The sequence below is a fragment of the Sander lucioperca genome, chromosome 3 (genome assembly GCF_008315115.2).
Source record: "Sander lucioperca isolate FBNREF2018 chromosome 3, SLUC_FBN_1.2, whole genome shotgun sequence".
NCBI classification, from domain to species: Eukaryota; Metazoa; Chordata; class Actinopteri; order Perciformes; family Percidae; genus Sander; species Sander lucioperca.
The window spans coordinates 12,052,907-12,075,749 of record NC_050175.1 but is presented as its reverse complement, the minus strand read 5'-3'; the positions used below and the strand labels follow the sequence as shown (position 1 = coordinate 12,075,749).

The 22,843-nt window shown below is 42.2% G+C and overlaps 1 protein-coding gene across 11 annotated transcripts in view; it reads left to right on the top strand.

Moving 5' to 3' along the window:
• The window catches only part of si:dkey-205h23.2 (CUGBP Elav-like family member 4), a 148,480-nt gene that overhangs the window by 37,256 nt on the left and 88,381 nt on the right, over positions 1–22,843 (top strand). The window lies entirely within an intron of this gene.

The window sequence follows — 22,843 nt, the reverse complement described above, 5'->3', positions numbered from 1 at the left end:
AATTAAGCTATGCCTGTTATTAATAATGCACTTACATATCACAGGATAATGTTTGTCCTTCTCAGCATAATTAGAATAAGCATTAAGAGCTTATGTTTGATTTAAAAACTTATTAAATAAATGCAACAGATTTAGAAGCACACTTGAAAGTACAATGTGTTATTGGGATGTGGTTCATTGATAACATATTACTAATTTTAATCTCCAGGTATCACCAGGCTTATTTGAACACAGTACAGTCCACTGTTGTTGGCCTATACTACACACCAGAGAATACACAACATTGCGCATATACAATAAATAATTTTTTGGAAGGTATTTTAACAACTCAAATGCCATTTGCAAATAGAGAGGATTATACAAAAGGTCTGTGTCGTTGTTTACCTGTTCATTTGTTAAAGCTGAAAATATCATCAAATTAAATTTCACAGTTTGTGCTTGAACCTCAACTAATCCAACTATTGAGCTTAGGAGCGCCTTTTAATTAAAATACTGGGAACACAGTCTGATTCAGGGGAAAGGTAAAAATCACACTGAAAGACATCCATATCAGACGGTGTCCTCTAAATCGATAAACAGGAAGACTGATTTGCATCTTTACAAACAGGATCAGTCTCTTCTGCTGTTTGGGGAGAGGAATTCTGCTCAGTAAGTTCTGCTCCTCTCATTACTCATAATAATGCAAGTTAGCATATTTTACCAGTCAAAACAATGCAATCCGATTAAAAGCAAATTATGACAGCACTGTTTGTTTTGGAGGACTAAGACATTAGGCCAACTTATTCAGCTCAATTACTGTATGACTTGTCTGGCTTAATGAATGAAATTGTCAGAGACCACAACTGTCGGTATTTGAGATGAATAACTCGCATGGGATTAATTTTTCATTTTGAGTTTCTTAACATGCAGTGATCTTCTTCTCTAACTAAAACGCAGCATGCACAATTACGTTTATAAAGAGTTTTTATTCCAAATATAAAATATGCAAAACACAGAGATGTGACATCGGAAGTTTATCTGTGATTTGCCGATATATCCGTTTTCACACCCTGCACTGTTTTGGTGCAACAACCCTGCGGTAGTAATAGCGCTTATACCAATCTGCACCCCGTCCCCCTTAGCTGGGTGATGTCATTGTCACCAATGGGCCCTGGGCGCTAAAGTGTGACAGGATAGCATGTTGTGTCAACCTCTTCTTGCTTCCATGTCTTTTCCTCTTTTCTCCTCTCCTGTGTAGACATCTTATCCTACTTTCTCTGCATGTCAGCTTGCCTCAAATTCCTTTTGTTTTACTCTTCTCTTCTCTCCTCTTCTCAAGTAAATCTCTTCTTTGATCCAAATAGTGGAGGCAGTTAGACAGGAGAATAATTTGACTTTTTGGTCTTTGGGCTAATGCCAGCATGGAGAAACAGTATGCCTTGCCTGATATTACAGTGGTTCACCTGGTTTCCCCTCTGCTCTCCTACTCCTCCTTCCCTCCTCCTCTTCCTCCTCTTCCTCCTCCTCCAGACAGCTTAGATTCATTTCTCTCTGATAGCTCCATCTGAACCCGATGGAGTAAGGGCTGGGCAGAACAGAAACAATAGCAGAGGGCTTTCCTGAGGTCTTTCACAGATGCCAGGTTGAATCAAACAATATCAGCATGCAAGTGAAACACCCCGGACGATAATGTAATATTTGTCACACACAGTTCATGCATTCACACCGACATATCCCTGCACGGCGCACAGACACACATACACGCAGCCTCTCAAGCCCCTAAGCTTCTTGCGCCCCTGATGGGAGACAGTGCCTTGCTGGTAGTGGTGATAAAGCATTTCCAGGCTGTTCTGCCCAGGCCTAACCTCCTGCCTGTGTCTCTTCCTGCTCTGCAGACCCAAGCCCCTGCTGGTTAAATCTATCGATCCCCACAGCCACACAGCTACACCCAAGACAAAGCCTCTCTCTTCCCTGCTCTCTCTCTTCCTGAGTCAGAGACAAAGCTGCATTTTCTGCCATGTTTATTCCCTCTGGTGTGTCAGCAGTGTGGATCTGAAAGATTTCTGTTTGGTTGTCTGCATGTGAGTGTGTGTGTGTGTCTTGTGTGGATCATCAGTCTAGGTCTGACACATTTTTTACTGAATGCTTGTGTGCATACGTACTTGTGCGTATTAAACGTGGGCGTCAGTTTATGATAGAAGGCCAGGGCCACGTTTACGCCCTCAATGTCAGGTTGCTATTAAAAGCGGGGGGAATGACTGTCTTAAAATGGCACTAAAGTAGCATGGAGCTCAGCTGGCTAGACCCATTTCTGTAAGAGTGGCCGCTGACGACTCCCAATTCTCTCAACCAATTATCTGAGCACTCATCTATGCACAGTGGGGGGCACTCCTCTCCCTTGACCAATCAGAAACCAGAGTGCCTGAGTTTAGGCCACGTCTACACGTACCAAAACAATCTTTTTTTTTTCCCGTCTTTCCTGGCATCGTTCCAAGAATGTTTGCATCCAAACAGATGAATTTGTAAATGACTCAACAAGCTACTTCATATTCCATATTTCTGCTACAGAAATTCACCAAAAACGGATAAGAAGAGGCGGCGCACTGTATACAAACAGACAGTAGAAGGACAAACCAAACAGCCCTAGTAACCCTAATAGGCTCAATATCTTCTCCGGCAGGAACACATGCATGTAGTCCGCCATTGTTGTTGTTGTTGTTGTTGTTGTTGTTGTTATGAGACGTCGAGGTCGAAGGCTAGAGGTCGAGGGGTGTGGCGATGACATCATCGATACGCAAGTATGCGGCTTCGCCGTCCAAATGAAGACACAAGGGCGCCGTTTTCAAAGTTTTTCACCCTGGGACCAGGTTTCAAAAAAGTGCGTCTTCAGGCAGTGTGTTTACAGGATTCATTTGGACGATCGGCCAAAATGATGCAAAACATGTGCATTTACACCAAAAAGTGGCACCGTGTGGAAGGGCCCTTAGTCACTATGGCAAATTAGCCCAGCGCCTCAATACAGAGTCAAGGGCAGTCCGGTAGAGTAAACAAGCTGAACTTTGTGGTTGTTAGAACTAGAACTGGAAATACATACATTACACAGAACTAGTACTAGCTAGAATAAAAACAAGAACTCAAAATGAATATTACCAGATACAGTACTAGAGCGAAAACTAGTAGTACACGAGGTAGGACTGGAAATTAAACTCAAACTAGAACTAGTACTAAACTACAACTAGAGCTGGAACTTAAAATATAACTTGAACTAAACTGGGAAATAAAGTAATTACTATGAGAACTAGAAGCATTACTACAACTAGATGCAGAACTAAAACTACACTTGAACTACAGTTAGAGCTTGAACTAAATGGCAATATAAATAAAACAAGAGCAAGGAATATAACTAGAATCAGAACTAGAGATGTGACTGTAACTAGAAAATTAACAAGAGCTAGAACTAGAAAGGAAATATAATTATATGAGAGCCAAAAATAAAGCTACAATTACAGACAGAACTTGGACTAGACTTAGAACTGGAACTCAAACTAAAAACGGAAATATAATTACTCCAAGCACAGGAAACATTACTCGAACAATAACTGGAACTGAAACTGCAAATTGAACTAGGACTAAATGGAAATAGAACTAAAATAACAGCTAGACATATAACTCCAACTAGAACTCGAAATATAAGTAGAACTAGTACTAGAACTACTGTAGAAATAGTTAGAAGAACTGGAAATACAACTAGTATTGGAACTAGTGCTAGATCCAATACTGCAAATGTTACTTAAATGAGAACCAGACATCTAATGGAACTACTTGTAGAACTAAAATCTTTCGTTTATCTTTCTTTTATTTGGATCCCCATTAGCTGCTAACAGTGTAGCAGCTACTCCTCTTGGGGTCCACATAAAACCATCACAACATATACAGAAAATACCATCCATACCATTTTACATACATTTAATACAAGACGTATAAAAAGAATATCATTGTGTACATGTTTCGTAAATTAGTGTCAAATAGAATAACATCACAGTCGGACAACAACATCACATTCCGACAATAATAGCCCATCGTATTTAGATTAACTAATGTTTAGTTACTGTTTAAGTGTTTTTCTAAGTAGTCTTTTAAAACTGGCCTTACTCCGTGTCTCCACTATTTAGTTGGCGAGCTTTTCCACATTGTGATGGCTCTAAACATTACAGACCTGCACACAGCAAATAGAGTTAGATATTAGAAAGCCAAATTACAGAAAAGACTGTGGAAACCGATTGTGTGTATTGTTAAAATAGTTGGTTTATGGGCATTTCTTATCTTATAGATAGATAATAATCTAGAGAGTAGCCGCATGATTAATTGAGGCATTATTGATATATTGGCTCATGTATGTTCAGACCAAAGTCTTATCCAGAGGTGGTGTTGAATGTATGAGAGTTATTAGACTCCAGTTGTGAGGAAAAAAACAGGTCGGAGATTACAGCTGAGAACCCTTGGCTAGTTGTCAGATCAACATGAAGCTTCTCCATCATCTCCTACTCACTTATAGTATGTGAGAACACACAAACACACTCATATGTGCAGTGCATGTGTAGCACTCACATGTACAGTACACTGTCATGCAAATCCTGAAACACTGAGTAGTTATTTCCACATTATATCTAGGGCATCCATTTTATTGGAGGCCTGGAATTAAAACTCCATCCACTGGCAAAGAGGGTTCTGTGAGTGGCAATAATTGAAGGAATATTGCCTGTCTTGAAGAGCGAGCCACGCTTTTACGTGAGGGCCCAGAAAGTCATTTCATTTTTCTGCCCATTACTTTTTCCTTCTTCTTTTTCTTTTTTTTGAATCAAATAGATGTTAAGCTAGTGCTTTGAGACTGAGGGATAGAGATAGAACATGTGTGGCAGAGGGAGGAATGGGGGGAGGAAAAAGCGCGGAGAGATGAGTAGGACTGATGTGACCGAGGGAATTACCTGAAAGAAAGATGGGGAAAAGAGAGGGGAGGGGGACATTGATGGGAGTGAGCCAGTGCCAGCATCAGAAAAGATGGGGCAAGAGTGATATATATGTCAGAGTTGTGTGTGTGTGTGTGTGTGTGTGTGTGTGTGTGTGTGTGTGTGTGTGTGTGTGTGTGTGTGTGTGTGTGACTGACTGTGTGTGACACTCTCCCCATCTCATCACGCCCAACATGCCCCACCCTGCTATCTCCATTCCTTTCCTATCCACTTTCACCCCTTCCTCTTTTCTTTCTCCCCCTCCCTCACACCCTCCCTCCACTATGCTGACAGTAATTTGACAGGCCCATGGTTGACAGACTTGAAACCGGCAGGGTAAGCTTTTGTCAGGCCTGGCGTTGTTGGGCAGCTGCTGACTGGCTGAGGAGCTAGCAGTGAGATTGGGGAGCTGCGAGTGGCCAGGGGATTGATGGGGAGGCGAGGGAGAGCTGTCGCTATAGTGATGCGATGGAGTGGGATAGACGGCCCTTGAGAGGCCGAGAGGGCGTATGGGGGGTGTTTGCAGTGCAACCTCAGCTCAGCCCAAGACGCGCCACCTTTATGATTACTACTCTGCAATCTCACAGACAGGACCGAGACACCTCTCATACTTCGGCCTTCACGAAAATACTTTCCCCATCAGTCATCACACTGCACAGTTACTGTCTTATTTTTCTTTTTTTCTTTGTATATTTGTTGCCCACATATTTGAGCCAGGCTGGACTGAGTAGATACTATCTAGCCAGCCGTAACAACAGACAACCTCACCATGAAAATACAGAATGGAAAAGCGAATTGTCTCAGCAGCGATGTGGGCTTGTATCACCTAAGCCCCGTTAGTCACCCCAGTTAAGACACTCTGCAGAGCAAATAAATCAAATACAATAAAGAAAACATGTTTGTACAGATAAAGGAAGAGATAAATAAAGTCAGTTGTTTGTTAAAGTTGAAAGTTGAAAGAAAAAAAGCTTGGCGGTAGGAGCGGGAGCAGTGTGCCAGCTGGACCCAGAGCTAGGGAGTCCCCCGAAGGGTACGCGCATACTTATGTAACCCTTTGAGAGATAGCCAGGTGGGCACACACACATATACACACAAACACACAGTGGATAATCTGTGGGTTCCCAGCGTTACTCACACACATTCATGCGGACTGACTAGTAGCATACACAATGCAGCAGATGCCAACCTGGCTTGACTTCACGAGTGGACAAACAATTTAAACACACACACACATACTGTATACACACACACACACACACACACACACACACAGACACTAGCACTCTTGGCAACCTCAGCAACCCAGAGGAAATCAGCATTACTTAGGATTAAAACAAAGGGGCCTAAAGCTGTGACGTGATGTGCATGTTTTCTCGTCCATCCTAATCTCTTTCTCTTTCTCTGGCAGTCTGAAATCTTTATGGCTTCTTTCTCTCCCCTGTCCGTGCCTCGTTCTCAACTAGCAAAGTACTGTTGTTGAATGTGGGGGAAGGAAGATCTAAACTTCTTTTCTTGTTAACGTCAATGTATTTGTGAAATAGTGCCATGAAGTTTAATCAGGATTCAAAGTCTACGGGTTACGAAACTCACTCAAAACCTGTATCTACTATGTAACCATGTACTGTAAGCTTTCACTTCAAGTAAGAAAAAGTTGCGTGTTTTTTATCCGCCATCAGCAATAAACTAGTACTGCTGTACCTGTGGACACATCAGAGGGGTTTATGGGATCTTTATTCCTGATTGCACCCTTGTGAGCTGACAATGGCATAAATCTCAGCGGTGCTTTAAGCAGCAGCATATGCAGCTATGAAATGCTCAGGGAGGTTGTTACAGTGAAAAAGAGGGAGAAGAAAAATCTTCCTTACATCAGTTCAGCCTACGTGCTTCTCGAGAGAATCTCTTTCAGCTTCTACACTGCAGAAAATGTCTGTATGAAATGTTATTGAATTGCATTTGATCATTAAATCTCATAAAATGAGTGACCATTTGGATTGTAGGATGACTTTCAACTTCTAATGCAATCACTTCACTTGAAAAGGTTCAAGAACTTTCTTTCTGTTAAAAATTGTCATGGTGATCATCGTCAGACTGATTATAACATTGGGCTTGAAGTCAAACCTTTCTTTAGGAAAATTAAAAAAAGGTTCTGTAAAGTTACTTCATTTATTCATACACATACCTTAATAATGGAAGTAGGCTGTTAGCTTCATATATTTTATAGGACAAACAGCTGTGCAAAAGGGGGCTGTTTGGGTTGCTAGTTAATAATAATATCTTTTCTTTACATAGATACTCATATACATAGAGGCTCCACTTTTTTATTAATGTCAAAATACAGGTCTGGCTGTCATTAAATTATCTATTAATTTACAACAATTTCTGCAAATTAATCAAAGAGGAATGAAGATCCATTTACATACTGTATTAAGATTACATTTTCATAGTAAAAAAAATCTTTCAACTATTATTAGTTATAGCAGCTCATGCTCAATTAATACATTTAAGCAGTATATAAAGAGTTAATTTGTATAAAAAGGCAGATTGAAAAATTCCTCTGCCTTTCACTATTAAGACAGCAATGCTGTGGTGATTGTGCTCTGATGAATTACTTGTTAGGGAAGACATTTTTTGCAGTGTACAAACTGACGCTAGTTAACACCGTCATTTCTTTGGCTTGTCCCAACCTGCACCTGCTGCTCCTTTACTACACAGAGCTGAAACCTATTCCCATCCCTGTCTCTTAATCAACACTGAAACATCAAGTAAGGCTAACTCATTTTGGCAGAGGTGCCAGGGCCCCATGTTAACATTCTCCCCAGTGTTCAATTGAGCAGAATTCCTCAGGCCTCTCTCCCTCCCTCGCCACTTCTCCTTGCTTTGCTAACTAAAAGCATTATCTCAAATAGGCCTGGCAGGAAGCACGGATGGAAAGGGTAGGCGAAAATTAGTCAAACAAAAGGTGCAAAGACAGGTGGGAGAGTTTGCAACAGAAAAAAATAAAATAAAATAAAATCAAACAGGTTTTTGAGAAAACACATTTATGGGCTAGTATTCCATCAAGTCCTCCGATCCAGGTTGCTGTGTCTTTAATAGAGGGAAATAAAGACATGATCCCACTGAAAATGGTCGGGTGATTAATTAATTATTTAATCAAATCTTCTCTCTGTTCCTGCTCATCTATCGGACGGTCTCTCCTCGCAGTGGTGTTTCTTTAACGAGGACTCTTCCATAATGGACTCTTAACGAGGAGTAAGCCTCCCTGCCTGGCCCAGCATCTGTGCTCTGCCTTGCTGGGCAGATTATGGCATGCTACAGCCAAAGTGCCCATCACCACTCCCTCGCAGCCTGTTACTCCATCCCTAATCCAGCCTGCCGAGATGCTACACTTTCTCGACTCTCAGGCCATATGCTCACCCAAAGATCAACTAAGATGGGAGGGTGAAGAGGCACAGCTTGAGCCTGCTGCTTTCTGACTTAGGGTGCAAGCTTTTCCAAAGTGAGTGAGCTCTTCTTCCCTTCCTTTTGAATCTCTCTCAGTGAGGGGAGTGAAGGAAGTCAACCGCAGTAATTTCATGGCAGCAGATGGAGACGTCAACTATTATTGTTCTCCTGTGCGAAGTCTGAACAGGACTGGTAAGCCACTGTCGCTAATCACAGCCCAGCACATGGTCCCAAGTTGATCCTGTGATTACTGGTGATATGGAGATGTCTGACATTATGGATCCTGCATGCTGGGAAACCAGACTGGGACTGGGCTTCTGGGAGCCTACTGGGAAGCAAGGGGCGCTCATAACCTGAATGCAGCGCCTGGCATGGCAGAGGGAGATGCTGCCAGGGACCAACCAGTGAGTTATGACCTTTCCATAGCTTTCGTCTGATCTGGTATACTGGTGAGGTGTACAGCCCTTGGAGGAGGTACAGAGAAGAGGAGGGATGGGATCAGAGGTACAAAGCTAGAAATGGCAGGAACTGACAAGAGGATGTCAAACCCTGGCAAATAAAAGCAATTGTGCAACTTAGAGGTTGCTGTAGTGGAAAGAAAGGAAAGAAAAGTGAATAGATATAAAGAGAGAAGTCTTTTGTTCCTGACAAATGTTAAGGGATTAAGATTAAAGAATAAGGCATTATTCTCAATGGTTCTCACTGTCACCCCAAACCCAAGAAAAAAACAAAAAACCGTTGGTCGTTCTGACTTTCCTACCCTTGTCAGCCCAAATACTAATTTTCTGAAACAACTGAGTGCTGTAGTTGTTGCAAAAAGGTTACTCAAACGTGAATGGTGTATTTGTTGGAGACTATTTTTAGCTGCGGAATTATACAAATTTGGTGCTCCATCAACATGATGACGTATTTGGGATTGACTCTAAATAAACTACAGTACCTGTGTTCATTGTATTGTAGAAACATGTCACAGAGCAAAGGTGTGTTTTGGACAACAATGAAGTTATTTGGCTAAATCAACTTACAAACTTGTTAGTAAGGTCAATGTATTGTTGGCTTTGGTCTTTCCAAGGGATTTGTTGATAAGAAGAATACTGAATATCATCATACTTACCTTTTAAGAGTCAACATGCATGATGGAATACCATAAATGTATGGGGCAATAAAAGCACTAAGCAGTATTTTTACCTTCAAATGTAAATACAACTTTTAAAGGATCTACACTGAAATCTCTTGTTTATAGCTGTAATGTAGCCACGTCTAATATTCCACAATAATTAGGAAACAAACCTCAGCCCTTGTGAAATCGGTGCCATTCATCTTGTGTTCATCACCCTCGCCTTATACTGGGGTGACTGAGTTTGAGTACCTAGCACAGCCTATTAGCTCTTTGCCATTCTCTATTTGTTTGTCTCTAAATAAACAGGACACTCTGACTGGGAGGTCAGGAATGGGAATGCAGGCAGTGTCAGCTTCCATTATATCTCTCCTCTCCTTTGCAGCACATTCACTTGGTTACCTGGCCCGTATCCTTTCTCAGGGAGAAATTCTCACTTCTCTGTCTCTATCATTATATCTCTCTCCTATCCGGTCCCTTGCTTTACTCTTTCTGACGTTCTTTCTTCCTCCATTTTTATCTCACTTTGTTCATCAAGTCATGTTAGATGAAGAAATCCTCAGATGATTGTGGCACCTGCATTAGAGGAGAGCATTCAAAAGTATGTCTGGGGGGTGGAGGGGAGGGATATGTGGACCGTTTTAAAGATTGAAAGGTCAGGATGGTAAATTGCCTCTCTGTACATGAGTCTCACTAGTCCTTTGACTATAATGTGTAGGATTAATCCATTCTACTGCCCTTTGTGCTCACAGTGAGCGAGAGACAGTGTAATATGCGAGGGGCTGATTTTTTGGAACATTCTGTGAATGTTTTCCCCTCCCTCTTAAGTGCTTCTTGAAAGAGTAGGCTTTTGAAAGCTGAAGCAAAGGCAGTGCTGAGACACTGCTTTGGAATGGGTTTTAAAGAAAAATAGGTGAAATGAAAGTCTACTTCTATGTGTGTGTTTGATTTTTATATAAATGAATAAAATCCGTTTTGAAATATCGATGCATTTTTTATTTCAATACCATATGTGTATACATACATATGGATGGGCCCATCTTTTCTGCGGACGCTCTTGCATATGTTTTTTTCTTTTCTGTGAACTGCAGGGCCGATATCTGTGGTGGGCTTCATTTTCATATAATTGAATTGAGGCCCTTCCCACTGCGAGGCAGGATTTGGTTAAGCTGAAAGTCCTCCTTGACTGCTGTTACCTCGGTGCAGATTTGGTTACAGCTGTTACCACGGCAGCAGCCTGCCAGGGCCTGTCTCCGCGGATACCTCTCCTAATTACTGTGTTTATTGGAAATTAAAGATATACCAGCTAATGAAACGCGGCAAACATTACCGCCAATGCAATGTCATTAATTCTAGCCTGGCTCCTATCTCCCATGTGAGGCAGAGGCGGAAAGAGGTGCCGCATATTAGCATAAATATGAATTTTAGTTAGGTGGAAAGCACTTGAATGAAGAAAAAAATAATGAAAAAGGTGTGTTTTCATTTTCCTCTTTATTTTCAGGATCGGAATAAATAAATAAATAGACAATGGTGGACTGGGCACAGGAAAGGCAGAGCACACAGATAACATCATCAGCTTCTCTTTGGATAAGGCCCGCGAGCTGTATGGATGTCTGGCAGCCAGGCAGGAGGACATGGAGGAGGGCCTGGGAGTAGAGGCATCTGTGGGCCATACAGCATAGACCTCTGTTCCCTGTTGTTTGCCACCACCAGTTACGCTCCCAACCCAATTTCCACAGCTCCCTCTCCAAGGCAGGAGAGGACACATACTGTATAGTGCCTATATCACTAACACCTTCAGGTCCCAAGAGATGGCACGGGCTGGCATAGAGCTGCTGCTGCCTGTTGGGGTATTGGTAATATGCTTGCACTTTAATGAGTCTATATTTATGCCTGTCACCATCACAGCATAATTAATTCTTGTCCTTTTTGTTGTTTGTGTATATTTTGCATGTGATAATTTCTTTTTTTGTTAACTTTTGCAGTTTGCTGTCTCAACTGGATCACCAAATTTAAAGATTAAAATTGTTTTTAATCTTTAAATCAGGAGTGGAATGAGTCGCTCGCTATGTGAGTCCATAGCAGTACATGCAGTCTAGAAGTGTGAGATTCTCCTTGTTGTCCCTGTTTAATTCCCAGCCTGGATCCTTTACGACACTGGTTTAGTGGTCTATCCAATTGATGTTGATGCTGTTATGGCTTGGTCTGACTAGACTATCGACCTCCCGGGCCGATGCACTGCATCTCCCCTGATTTGGAGTCATTAAGCTGCTATCTGCATTAGCAGAACCCTGTTTTTTTGTGTTCAGAGGAGGAAAGAGTACAATCATTAACGACAGATACATGCAGAGAGGAAGGGTGTAGATAAATTGAAAAGAAAGACATTAGAGGGTTACAGTCTCTCCTAAATTATCTAATTTCTGTCTTGTTTTTGGATAATGATGTTTCATTGACTACGTTTTCTGCCGTCAAGGGACAGAACATACTGTATTAAGAATCAACAGTTGAGAGCTCTTTGCATGTCTGGCTAATTAACCAGCAAGACCCCACCATGCTCCATGTCTATTTAGTGTGTCCTCTTGCCCACCTCCTTTGCTCTCAGGGACTTTGAAATGACAGGCTTTTTAGTTTCAACCACTCCCCTCCATTTGAGATAAAGCTTGTTCATTCATAGGTCAGCATGGGTCACTAGATCGGTCCCTCTCGTGCACTCATATGTATGCAAGACTAACACACATTTAGACTTTGGGGAATATTAGGTATAAGGGAAAGATTGTACTGTAGGCAGGACATTAAGAAGATGTTCCACTTCCCTATCTCTGGCTTAGCTGTTTGTACAAAAACAGCCCCAGTGCTCCCCTGTTCACTCTCTACCCTCTCTTTCCACCTTAGGGTGCCTCATTTTTCTCTGCTACTCCTCACATGTTTTTATTTGTGTGGTGCTACAAAGAGAAAAAGAAAACCCAGGTTTGTACCACAGGAGCATCAAAGATGAGAGAAGAAAAGAAAGCAGGAGAGTGTTTTTACTTTTCCTCCTTTGTGTTTTTTTGGTCTTCCTTTTTCCTGTGCCGTGTGAATAGTGGCTCCCCCAGAGAGCAGAGCTGCTGGAGTGTCATTCAGAGTGGACACAGGAACTCTGGGGACTGTCTCTCTACTTGCAGGGAAGACTATGTTATCAGACTGGCCCCATGGAGAATCCTTCCTTTTCTATTGCCTTTGTTTTTATTTTGAAAACATGTAGATGGTAGCGTAAAGAGAAGAGATCAGAGGACATGAGAGACAGAGATGTGGGATCTTTTTGTTCTGTAAAGATACCATCTCCTCGCAGAGAGTTCAAGGATACGTATCAGAGGCAGTTTCATGTTGCGCTCTTTGTTGTCTGTTTGACGCTTCACAGCTAATTACGCTCCCCGTAGAAAGTTATAGTCTCTCTGCGTCTTTAAACAGTAAACAACTATCCAGCCTGTGCAGCACTGAAATCTAGTTTCCTGCAGTGGCTTGGAGTACTGTCTTGCCTACCAGTTTTGTCCTACACACATTTCCTTGTGTGCAAATGTCCTCTGCACACCTTGGAGCTGCGCTGTAATATGATTAACGCAGAAGTCGTCCCAGCAGTGGCCCATGCTCTGGAGCACTGTGCCTGCCCTTTGGACTGTCTACAGCTGCAGTGATGAAACCAAACACATTTATCAGCAGCGCTGATATTAAACTGCACCAATTTCATCATCCTATTGCCAGACACCACACCCTGAAAAAATAAAAATAATAACAGCGAAATCCAATTTGATAAAGCAATAATTGGATTTAGAAACATCAGAGAAGAGAAGTGATCCCAAATTATTTACTTAATGAAGTCTTGTGATATTGGCCATATGTAAATTGTTAACCACAGGAAATGTTATTAATAAATCCCCTGGCACATTTGCAGGGAAGGTTTGGTGAAAGGGACACACTATTTGGGTCTTGTGTTGTCTCGTGTGGACTGTCAGTGACGTGGAGTGCTTGATGAAATTATCAACTGATTGATGGTTATGAAGCAGGGCCTGCTTAAAAAAGAAGCAAACGCATGCTGATGGGCAGAGACCCAGGTCTGTTTAAATGCTCCCAGTCAGTCAGATCCTGAATGAAAGCTCTCAATAAATAAGCAGGCCGGGCCAGCTATCATGACAGCTCTCAGAGGTAAAGACAGGGAGAAGCATGTAAAAACGTCCTTTCCTCCCCATCCATCTTCGCCACTTCTTCTTCTTTAATCCCTCTATCCCATCTGAAGGAGTTGAGATTACTTGGCTCCTTCACTCTTTTAACTTAACTCCCAATGAAACTTGTCCCCAGTGACTGTTGGCTCCTCACAGGCTTTGATTAAAGCCATTCTGCCTTGGGACAGCCAGCGCCTATATGATGATGGCTCATTCTAGGCAGACTTATAATGGCACGAGTACTGCGAACTGTATGGGACCCCCAGTGCGTATGCATTAATCACCTGGATGGCAGAGAACATAGACACCCCCCTGCAGTTTGTCTTGTGCGAGTGGCCTTGGGGGACTTATTCTCGCACGCCCTCGATGGCATGCCGTCTTGGAGCTCGAAGCTCGTCAAAGAGCTCTAAAGTGAAATTTTAATGAGCTACAGTATACTTTACCACCCAGTGTGATTTTTCCATTTGATTTTAAAAGAGGATGCCCGTGGATGTCGTCATTGAAATTATCAGCAGTGCAGAGAGCTTAGGTGTTCAAAACATTGTCCGACCTCTGTGTAACGCCAAGAGTGGACCAGAATTCTTTTGTTTTTCCTATTCTTCCCTACAACTTTCCTCTAATCTCCCAGCAGGACAAGGATGATGGACAGACAGACACGTTCATCCATTTCCTCTGCTTGCTGTGGTAACCTGCCTGCCATCTTTAGGCTGTATATTGGCAGTGTGACCTATTTTTATCAACACATCCCTATCCCACCTCCAGGCCAGATGTGGCATGGCTCTGAGGGATGTGAAAGGAAGATCTGTTGTTTACTAAGCCTCCATGTCTTTAGTAGAGGTCACCACAGCATGTGCTCTCTCTTTCCAACACACAAGTACTCACTTGTATTGTAAATAACAGTATTTATTCATACATATGCCGAAGTACGGACATGCACAACTCCTTTTCATGTATGAAGATGCAGACCTGAAATGGATTATGACATACCCAACATTTAATTGTTACTGTTCTTAGCCTTTTTGTATGTCACATTCTTGGTATCTTCTCTTAGATAACTCTAGGAGGTTTACTATCAAGGAGTCAAAGTTAGGCTTTCTTTACACTTCTGTTTTGTATGCAATTCTGCATCCAAAATAAGTAACTGTGATAAGTGATATTGGGATCTCTGAGTGAGGAATCAACCCATTCAGTGAACGCCCTCCCATCCTATATTCAGGCGAGTCAAGTGATTACACTCTCTTCATGCTTAACTTACTTATACATGCCCATCACGTCTTGCTAATTTGTGGTTACCGATTAGTAAAATATTTTTAAGTCTAACTGTTCACCGCACAAGAAATTCAAAGAAATCTTGAGTAAAAAGATCAGATCTGAGCATTCTTTCTCTCATCCTCTGCCACCACACAGAACCTGGACCTGCGGTCCAGAGCTTCAGTGCCGAGGCCGAAGCCGGCAGAGAGACAGGCAGAGGGATGAGTCTCAGTTTGTTGACAGTCCCTGGCTACAGCACAGCCACTGTCGCCTGCTTTTGGAGGGTGATTTTTCAGCCTCCAGGTGTTTACCTGCAGGATATGCATCCCTCCTGAGAAACACATCAGTGTCACACACTAGCTGTGGGCAGGCACATCGCTCAGTGCTGAGTGAGCGAGTGAGCGAGGCAGCAAGGGTGGGGCTGGTGGTGGCAAACAAACAGAGAATCGAGGGCAGCGCTGCTTTGTGTGCAGTGTTGCTGGAGCTCAGACTCATTAGGTACGAAGCCGTCTCGTAGCAGGCATCTGTATCCTGTGAGAGATCCCACCAGAGACTGCACTGAGAGAGCCATCAGATCTTCTACAGCAGGCACCCTTTGAACACAAACTACCAGCCCCCCTTCTTTCCCTCATTTCAGCTCCCATCTAAACACAGAGACAGGATGGAAATTTAATGAGAATTCTGTGGTGCTTAAGCCTGCTGCAGCTGCTGCTGCATGGAGCAGAGATAGGAATGTTTTGTTCACTTATTTTGCCCTCCGCGTGTGCAGTCTGTGGGGTGAAAGTTGCAAATGGAAGGGGGAATAATAGATGAGTATCTGCTTGCATCTGATGAAAGGTCTAAGTGATACAAATGTGTCCCATTTCAGTGATCCATCTAGCCCTGTGTCATCTCAGTGATTTGTGGGAAAGGTCGTGCAAGAAATGACTTTGGCTGAGGAGGCGAATCCCCTGTTTATGTTTGTTGTGCTTGGTGTGGCGGCCCACAGAGCGATGGGCTGGGGAGATGGGCGTCTGGTGCAGGTGGTGTTTTTGGAAGATAGGGCTGATATATCATTTGCCAAGGTCGTACTCAATTAGGCTATTTGTTGAGCATAGCTGCATGAGGTTGGTTTAATCAACCGGGGAATGGAGACAACAACGACAAAAGAGGAAATAAATTAGGCATGGCCAGGCCACACTCTCAGGCACGCAGCAGCATGCTGGAGAAATGCTCCATTTAGCCGGCCATCTCCTTTCTCCGAGAACCCACTGTCATGCTAAAACGAACCCACACACATAACACACACGCATACACACACGTTTAATTTCTTCTGTGACTTTCTAATACAATTGAAACAACCTTTTTGAATCATGACAGGCTACACACAAAAGGTCAATTATGCCAGATGGGCACAATTAGTAAATTCATTTTCAAAAAGATTTGGGGAAAAAAGTGGGAGTGACTGCAGCTGTAATGTGTGGCATACATCAAACAAAGTGGCACTGCCATGACAAAGAAACAACATTTGTTTATCCTGATTAATCCAAGACCTTGAAGGGTGTTGAAGCACCTGTATAAGTGGGTACAGCCCTGGAGGAGAGGAGTCAGACTGTGTTAATAGTGGAGCAATCAGCGGCCATTCAGGTTAATGGGCTTTCAGCTGGTCGGCTCTGGCTAATGTGTGATTTGGAGGGTCAGCCCATAGCTCAGCAGCAAACACCATCACATTCACCCTCGCCACACGCTGCCAATGCAAGCTTTAGCTTTCCCACCATACCCTCAGGCTCCTTGGCTGCTATGACAGTAAATATTTGACTAAATAAATGAACGTTGATTGGCTCTCAAAGGCAATGGACTGCATTGTGCTCAGATGCGGGAGAGTTGGGTTTCAGTTTCTTACTAAGGGACTGCTTCTAAATTACAAAATGTCTACATTTTCATCTGTTCAGGCTGTAAACTAAGTTAAGGGGTGAGTGGGAAGATTGGAGGGCGATGCCAGATGATTAATTTGATTGTACATAAACTCCATTGGTAATGTGACAGCCTTGCTACAAAGATAAGAGTAATGCATCAATCCCGTCGCTGCGTTTCCTCGCACATACCTGTACCTTTTTTTTGGCCTCTCTCTGCTTCTCTCTTACTCACTTGCTTTCTGTAAGACCTCTTAAGCTGTGACATTTCCGTTTCCCTGGAGACAGAGCGTGCCAGGGAGTTGCCATAGCAACTCCCTGCTCTTTAAGACCAGCACAGCATTAGCCCACCCCCCTACCGAAACCAAGGATGGGGGTAAGGGAAGGGGAGCTCCAGAGAGAAGGCACACCTGCTGGCTTCCTGCTAATTGGCTATTTCTCTTTCGCACTACTTCCCTGTTTCTGCTTTAACTTTTTACCCCCTCCCTCCCTAGATTGCCTCTCTATCTTTGCCTATGTATTGCTCCCCATCCACAGATATGCATTCTCACTCTATAGTGCTTTCTTTCTTTAACTCCTTCTGGCTCTCTCTTCTACTTTGGGCTCCTTCTTCTTGTAGAGCCCGACTACAACTCTGGCCTCCAACATCTGGCATTTATCTTCATCTGACCCTGTGAGTTCCTTCTTCCTCTACCTCTTTACTTCATTTTCTTGTGCAACTCTTTTATAATGTCATCTTGGGGCCCTGCCATATGGTTCTGACCCTTTCACGTAAGTGTACTGTACTTACTATCGGTTGCTTGTCATGTTGGTGACATAACAATTTAAGCCTATTCTGATAGGTGGCCCTGGCTAAGAGCATCAGGTAAATGCAAAAGGTTACATGCAATCCTTTGTCCTTCCACCCAAGCATCCTCTTAACATATAAAGACAGGATAAATCTCCCTCTCATACACATTGTTGTGCATTACACCTTCAGTGAGGCTCAGTCATGGCGTGGATGAGTGTAAATTACCAATGGCTGTGCATTAGGGCTAAGGTTAGTTGGTTAGGCCCATCTCCTACTGGTGACTGATCCTCTCATTCTCGAGAGACCTCTATAGATTAGAAATCATCTCTGTCTCACACGCACCCCGCCATCTCTCTGTCCTCATCACCACGGATCCTTGCAGCTGCTCTCCCTATGCACACCTCCATTTGGCAAACCACACAGCTAGTATTTCTCATTTTTCTCTGTATGCCGTGCTGCCTGAATGCACCTACTGATTGAATGACATGTTTGTAAAGTGATATTTATAGTGTGCAATGTACTGTTTGTCATGCACTGTCCATTTGCACTGAATCTTAGGTGCTGTTGTTCCTGTGCAACATCTGACAAACACATTTGTAACTGTGCGAGTTGATAACGCTTCCTTAATGCCATAAAGAAAAATGTGTACTTTTATAGTAGGTAAATAAAGAGATTCTGATGCTCATTTCTGTGCGGTAGTCTGTTTGTAATGCCGGGCTCAGGGTGTTTCCTTCGGTGGTGCTTGTCACAGGGAGGCTTGACAGGTGGCCAAACCAGCCTGTCACCCCATCGGCTGGTGACATTTGAGCGATATGAAAATGACTCTGCGTTCATGATGCCCCGGCTCAGCTAGTCCTATTCAATTAATTCCATGAACAAACCTTCTGTGTTTTCCTGCTGATAAAGTCATAGCTATTGACTTGTGAGCAACGTGAGTGCCGATTATGAAATCTGTTTGCCGCCGCACAATGAATGTTGAACAGTCTGTCTATTTGCCAGGAAGAAGATAGGCAAATAGATGGCTATATCAGTGAAATGGGACTGGGGGAGATAAAACAATAATAGCTGAATCTAAAGGGTAAACCCTGACCAATACTCCTATAAATGCCACATACTGGCTGGAGATATTGGCTGTCATATCATTTATAAAGGTATATTTTTTCTGCTGTCAGTTACCGTACATCATTTATGTTGCCTGGGGCACATGCGGCTTGATGGGAATTATTAGTTATGAACTGTTTTACTCCCATAATGGCAAACTTTGGTCAGTGACAAATAGATTTAAAATAAAAAAGACAGAATGTGGACACAAAAGGCCCTGTGACCTTTTTTGGTTTGCTTCTGCCAGAGCTCGGTCCAACTGCCCCATTTAGCTTCAGCACCTGGAGCTCACAATTACACTATTGATCCATTGACTTGCTGGGCTTCATCTGTCCAACCATCCACCTTTGAGCACTTCAATTATCAGAGCCATCACAGCCACACTGCACCAAGTGGCAGCTTGTCCAACACTGTAATCTGTCAGGGAATGAGACCCTGACTGCAACGTCACAGCTGCAGATGCTGTCCCATAAGTCACCTTGATCATGAAGGGCCGTCAGGGGCTGACAGGGTTGCGAAAGGGCCCAACTAGCCTTAGAGATCTCTGCAGCTCAGCTTAGCTGCGCAATCTACCCAACCCTAGGGGTTTGGATTTTAGAGCCATAGAGGCCATGTTGGTAACCTCAAAGGTGTCATAGACAGAAATGTACTTCATGCAAACTGAAATGTGTTTGGTAGCTAGGTTTGTATGTGTTTTCATGTTTTCCAAGGTGATCAAGCTGAAGTCTCTGTAACATCATGATGGTCGGGCCATTGTTTGGTCACATTAGTTCTTCCTCTGATTGAATGATGGAAATAAATATTGTCTAATTTTATCAAATCCTTTTTTGCTCCAAGTTTTTATTGAAGTAGATAATACACACGTTTTGTTGGTAGGGTTGTCTTATAAACAGGTCATTTTTTTATGTTCTAAATCACCAAAATGCTTTTGGGCACTTCATCAGAGTTTACTGTACATGAGCTGCTGATTGATTAAAACGATTACAAAACAAATGTAGAAACATATAACTTCACTAAAGAAATGTCTTAAAGAAAAAACTTGAAAATGATTCTTAAATTAATTAATGTATGGAGAACGTGTCATGTGAATTGTGCAAAATATTAGTAAAAAAAGTACTCTATAACTGCTTTGTATACATAAAGTGAATAATGACACAAGTTTTTATTTTGTCTTGTTCAGTAAGTGTGCTTTTCCCAAGTCGGAACAGAGAATACTCTCCATGCAGCCTCTAGACACAGTGAATGGGTCACATACAGACTACCTGTAAAAATACGTATTATGCACTATGTCTCAAGTGAACAAAGCAATGTTTACGCACAGCTGACAAACGGTTTCCTTTGCAAGTAATGGTTATCGTGATTACCATGGCACATGCACTTGCTTTGCTTTGCTTGACACTGTATAAGTCCTGTTTCTGTTCCTGGTTTATCTTAGTGGGACAACGTAGCCCTCCTAATTATTTTATTTTTGCACAGAATAAGCCAGGACAGATTTGGCTTTAAACATGTATGAAGTCTTTGAAGATCCACAGCTAATCAGCAATGCCATATCTAAGATAATTTATTTAGTGCTACCAAAGCCTAAGCCTATGATTACCAAAACATCCAATCATTACCCTGTAAGGTTTCATGTTCATGATATAACTGAACTCACTGAGGGAAAAGGGGACATATTTTACCACAGACAAGGTGATGAGTGACAGACAAAGTAATGCATCATATTCACATTGTTAATAGCACCACCAAGGCAAAAACTCACAAAAACAGCTGAAGAAGCCCACTGCAGTCTGCATTATGATTTAAGCACTTGTTTTTGTTACTAGTATGATTCCATATGTGTGTACAAGTGTGCCACACTTTAGACAGTAACTATTATACATATTCAGAGTGGTTGAATATCACTGCAACAATCATTCACAAACAATAGATGTAATAAAATGGTGCCCTTTTAATAGGCATGTATTAGAGCTGGGTAAATAACTACCAGATTTCATTTTTAAGGGACGGCAGACGTGAAACCACAACGACAGGTTTTCAGAAGCCGTCTGTCCGGCCTGAACTAGCTGGCTGGCGGGGGACAGGATATTGATCTGAGATCCAGTCTAAACTGGGTGAAACAGCACGGCCATATCGCCACACACGCCAACACACAGCCACTCTATAAAAAGATCAGATTCCTGGGGAAGTAAGTATGTGTGTGTGTGTGTGTGTGTGTGTGTGTGTGTGTGTGTGTGTGTATATGTGTGTGTGTGTGTGTGTGTGTGTGCATACAAGTACATGTATGGCTGCTTATCTGTGTGTTTGAACGTCCTACCCGCCAGGATGACTCTTGCTGACAGCCTCAGGGTGGAGGTTTGTGACTCAGAGCTGCAGTAATGGACAGAGCTAGGCTCGAAAGTGAGGCCAAATGGACTCTGTTTAAGGCAGAAATTAGTCACCACACAGCTCTCCCGTTTTGAACACATCACAATGGTGCTACAACTTTTGCAGAGAGAAATGAGTATCGCCAGTGGTAAATCTACAAAGTACAGTTTATCCTTTTGTAGGTTTCAACTAAAAAACATGTTTGTTTGGATACTGGAGGAAAGTGGAAAGATAAAAGCTGTTCCTGATAGGTGAGAGGACATTTCACCTATCATCATCACACGCCTGAGTATTATTTTACCCACCTGTGATGTCACAGATTTCCCTGTGGAGGAAATTCACAAAAGTTTTTTGTCACAATGCTTTGCTTTGAATTCCGATCAAGCTGTGTATTCACTCCTCTAACTAGAAAATACAGCATTTCCCTAAGTGATTGCTTGCTGAAACTTGGGTCCATTCATTTGTTTCATCCACATAATGTCACTGAGCTGCAATTACCATAACAAAGATTTGGTGTCCTCCGGTGACATTGCACAGGGAAGAAAATCAAACTCAATAGCTCTCAAATAACATCTAATATTAATGTGAATTAGCTGGGATGTTGACAGGTTTATGATATGCAGCAGATAAGGTAGAAAATACAGTAGAGTCTGTCAGTAATGACATTTTCATCTTCACCCTGTAATTCCAGTCAGCCGGGTCTCTCTTTAATGGAAAGCATTGAGACTTTGAGTTTGGGTTGCTTACTCTTACGCTAGACATTTGTCACGAGTGTGAAAGTTTTCTCTACGTTTTCAAAAGCGGCTTGTTAGTTTTGTAGAACTTCAGTGGACATTGCATCAATAGTAGGCTAAGAACAGAAAATAATCTTTTTTCAAATATACATAAATCAGTGCTTATAAAAACAAGCAATGTAAAGAAACCAACCCTTTTCTGTCGCTGTGATCACTTATTTTTCAGTTTAACCCTTTAACACCCTGCCCTATATTTGATCGATGGACACTTTAGATGAATTTGCCCATCATATTTTTATGGATTTATTACATTATTGGACTGCTTTGAAGGTAGGGAGAAACCATATTTTTTTTGAGGTTTCAGTTGTACAATCTGCCATGCATTGTACCTAAATTATTTTTACTACAGGATACGTTTTTGTAAAAATGACCATGAAGACTCATAATATGGGATTCAAATCTAGCGATACACATACATTCATATTAATGTTTTCTTTTAATTATTCACTGTCTATAAAGGACAAATAGTACACAGCATTCTACATAGTGCTTGATAGGATAGTCATACTGTATCTTTCAGTTACTGTTGTCCAAACGGCATAGTAAACATATAGTGTGAAATAGCAATTTCCCCACTGTAGGTATTACGTGCTAACTACCCACTGCTACTTGTGCAGACATCAGTAACCTGCATAAGGCAGCAATGTTTTTGAAAATATGGTAAAAACTCCATTCCAGTGAAGGTGAAAAACATATGATAAATGCCAGGGAAAGAAAAAATAACTAAGTCAATGTCGAGAGATCAGTCCTTTAAGTCGTAAAGCTGGAGTGACAAGGCTAAGAAAGGAATTATCAAGATGAGCCTGGCTCTACTTTGCCCCTGTCGTGCTTAAACAGGTACTTTGCTGTGAAAATTGCTCTAAGCCACTGTATTTTCTACCTTATCTCACATATCATAAAACTGTCAACATT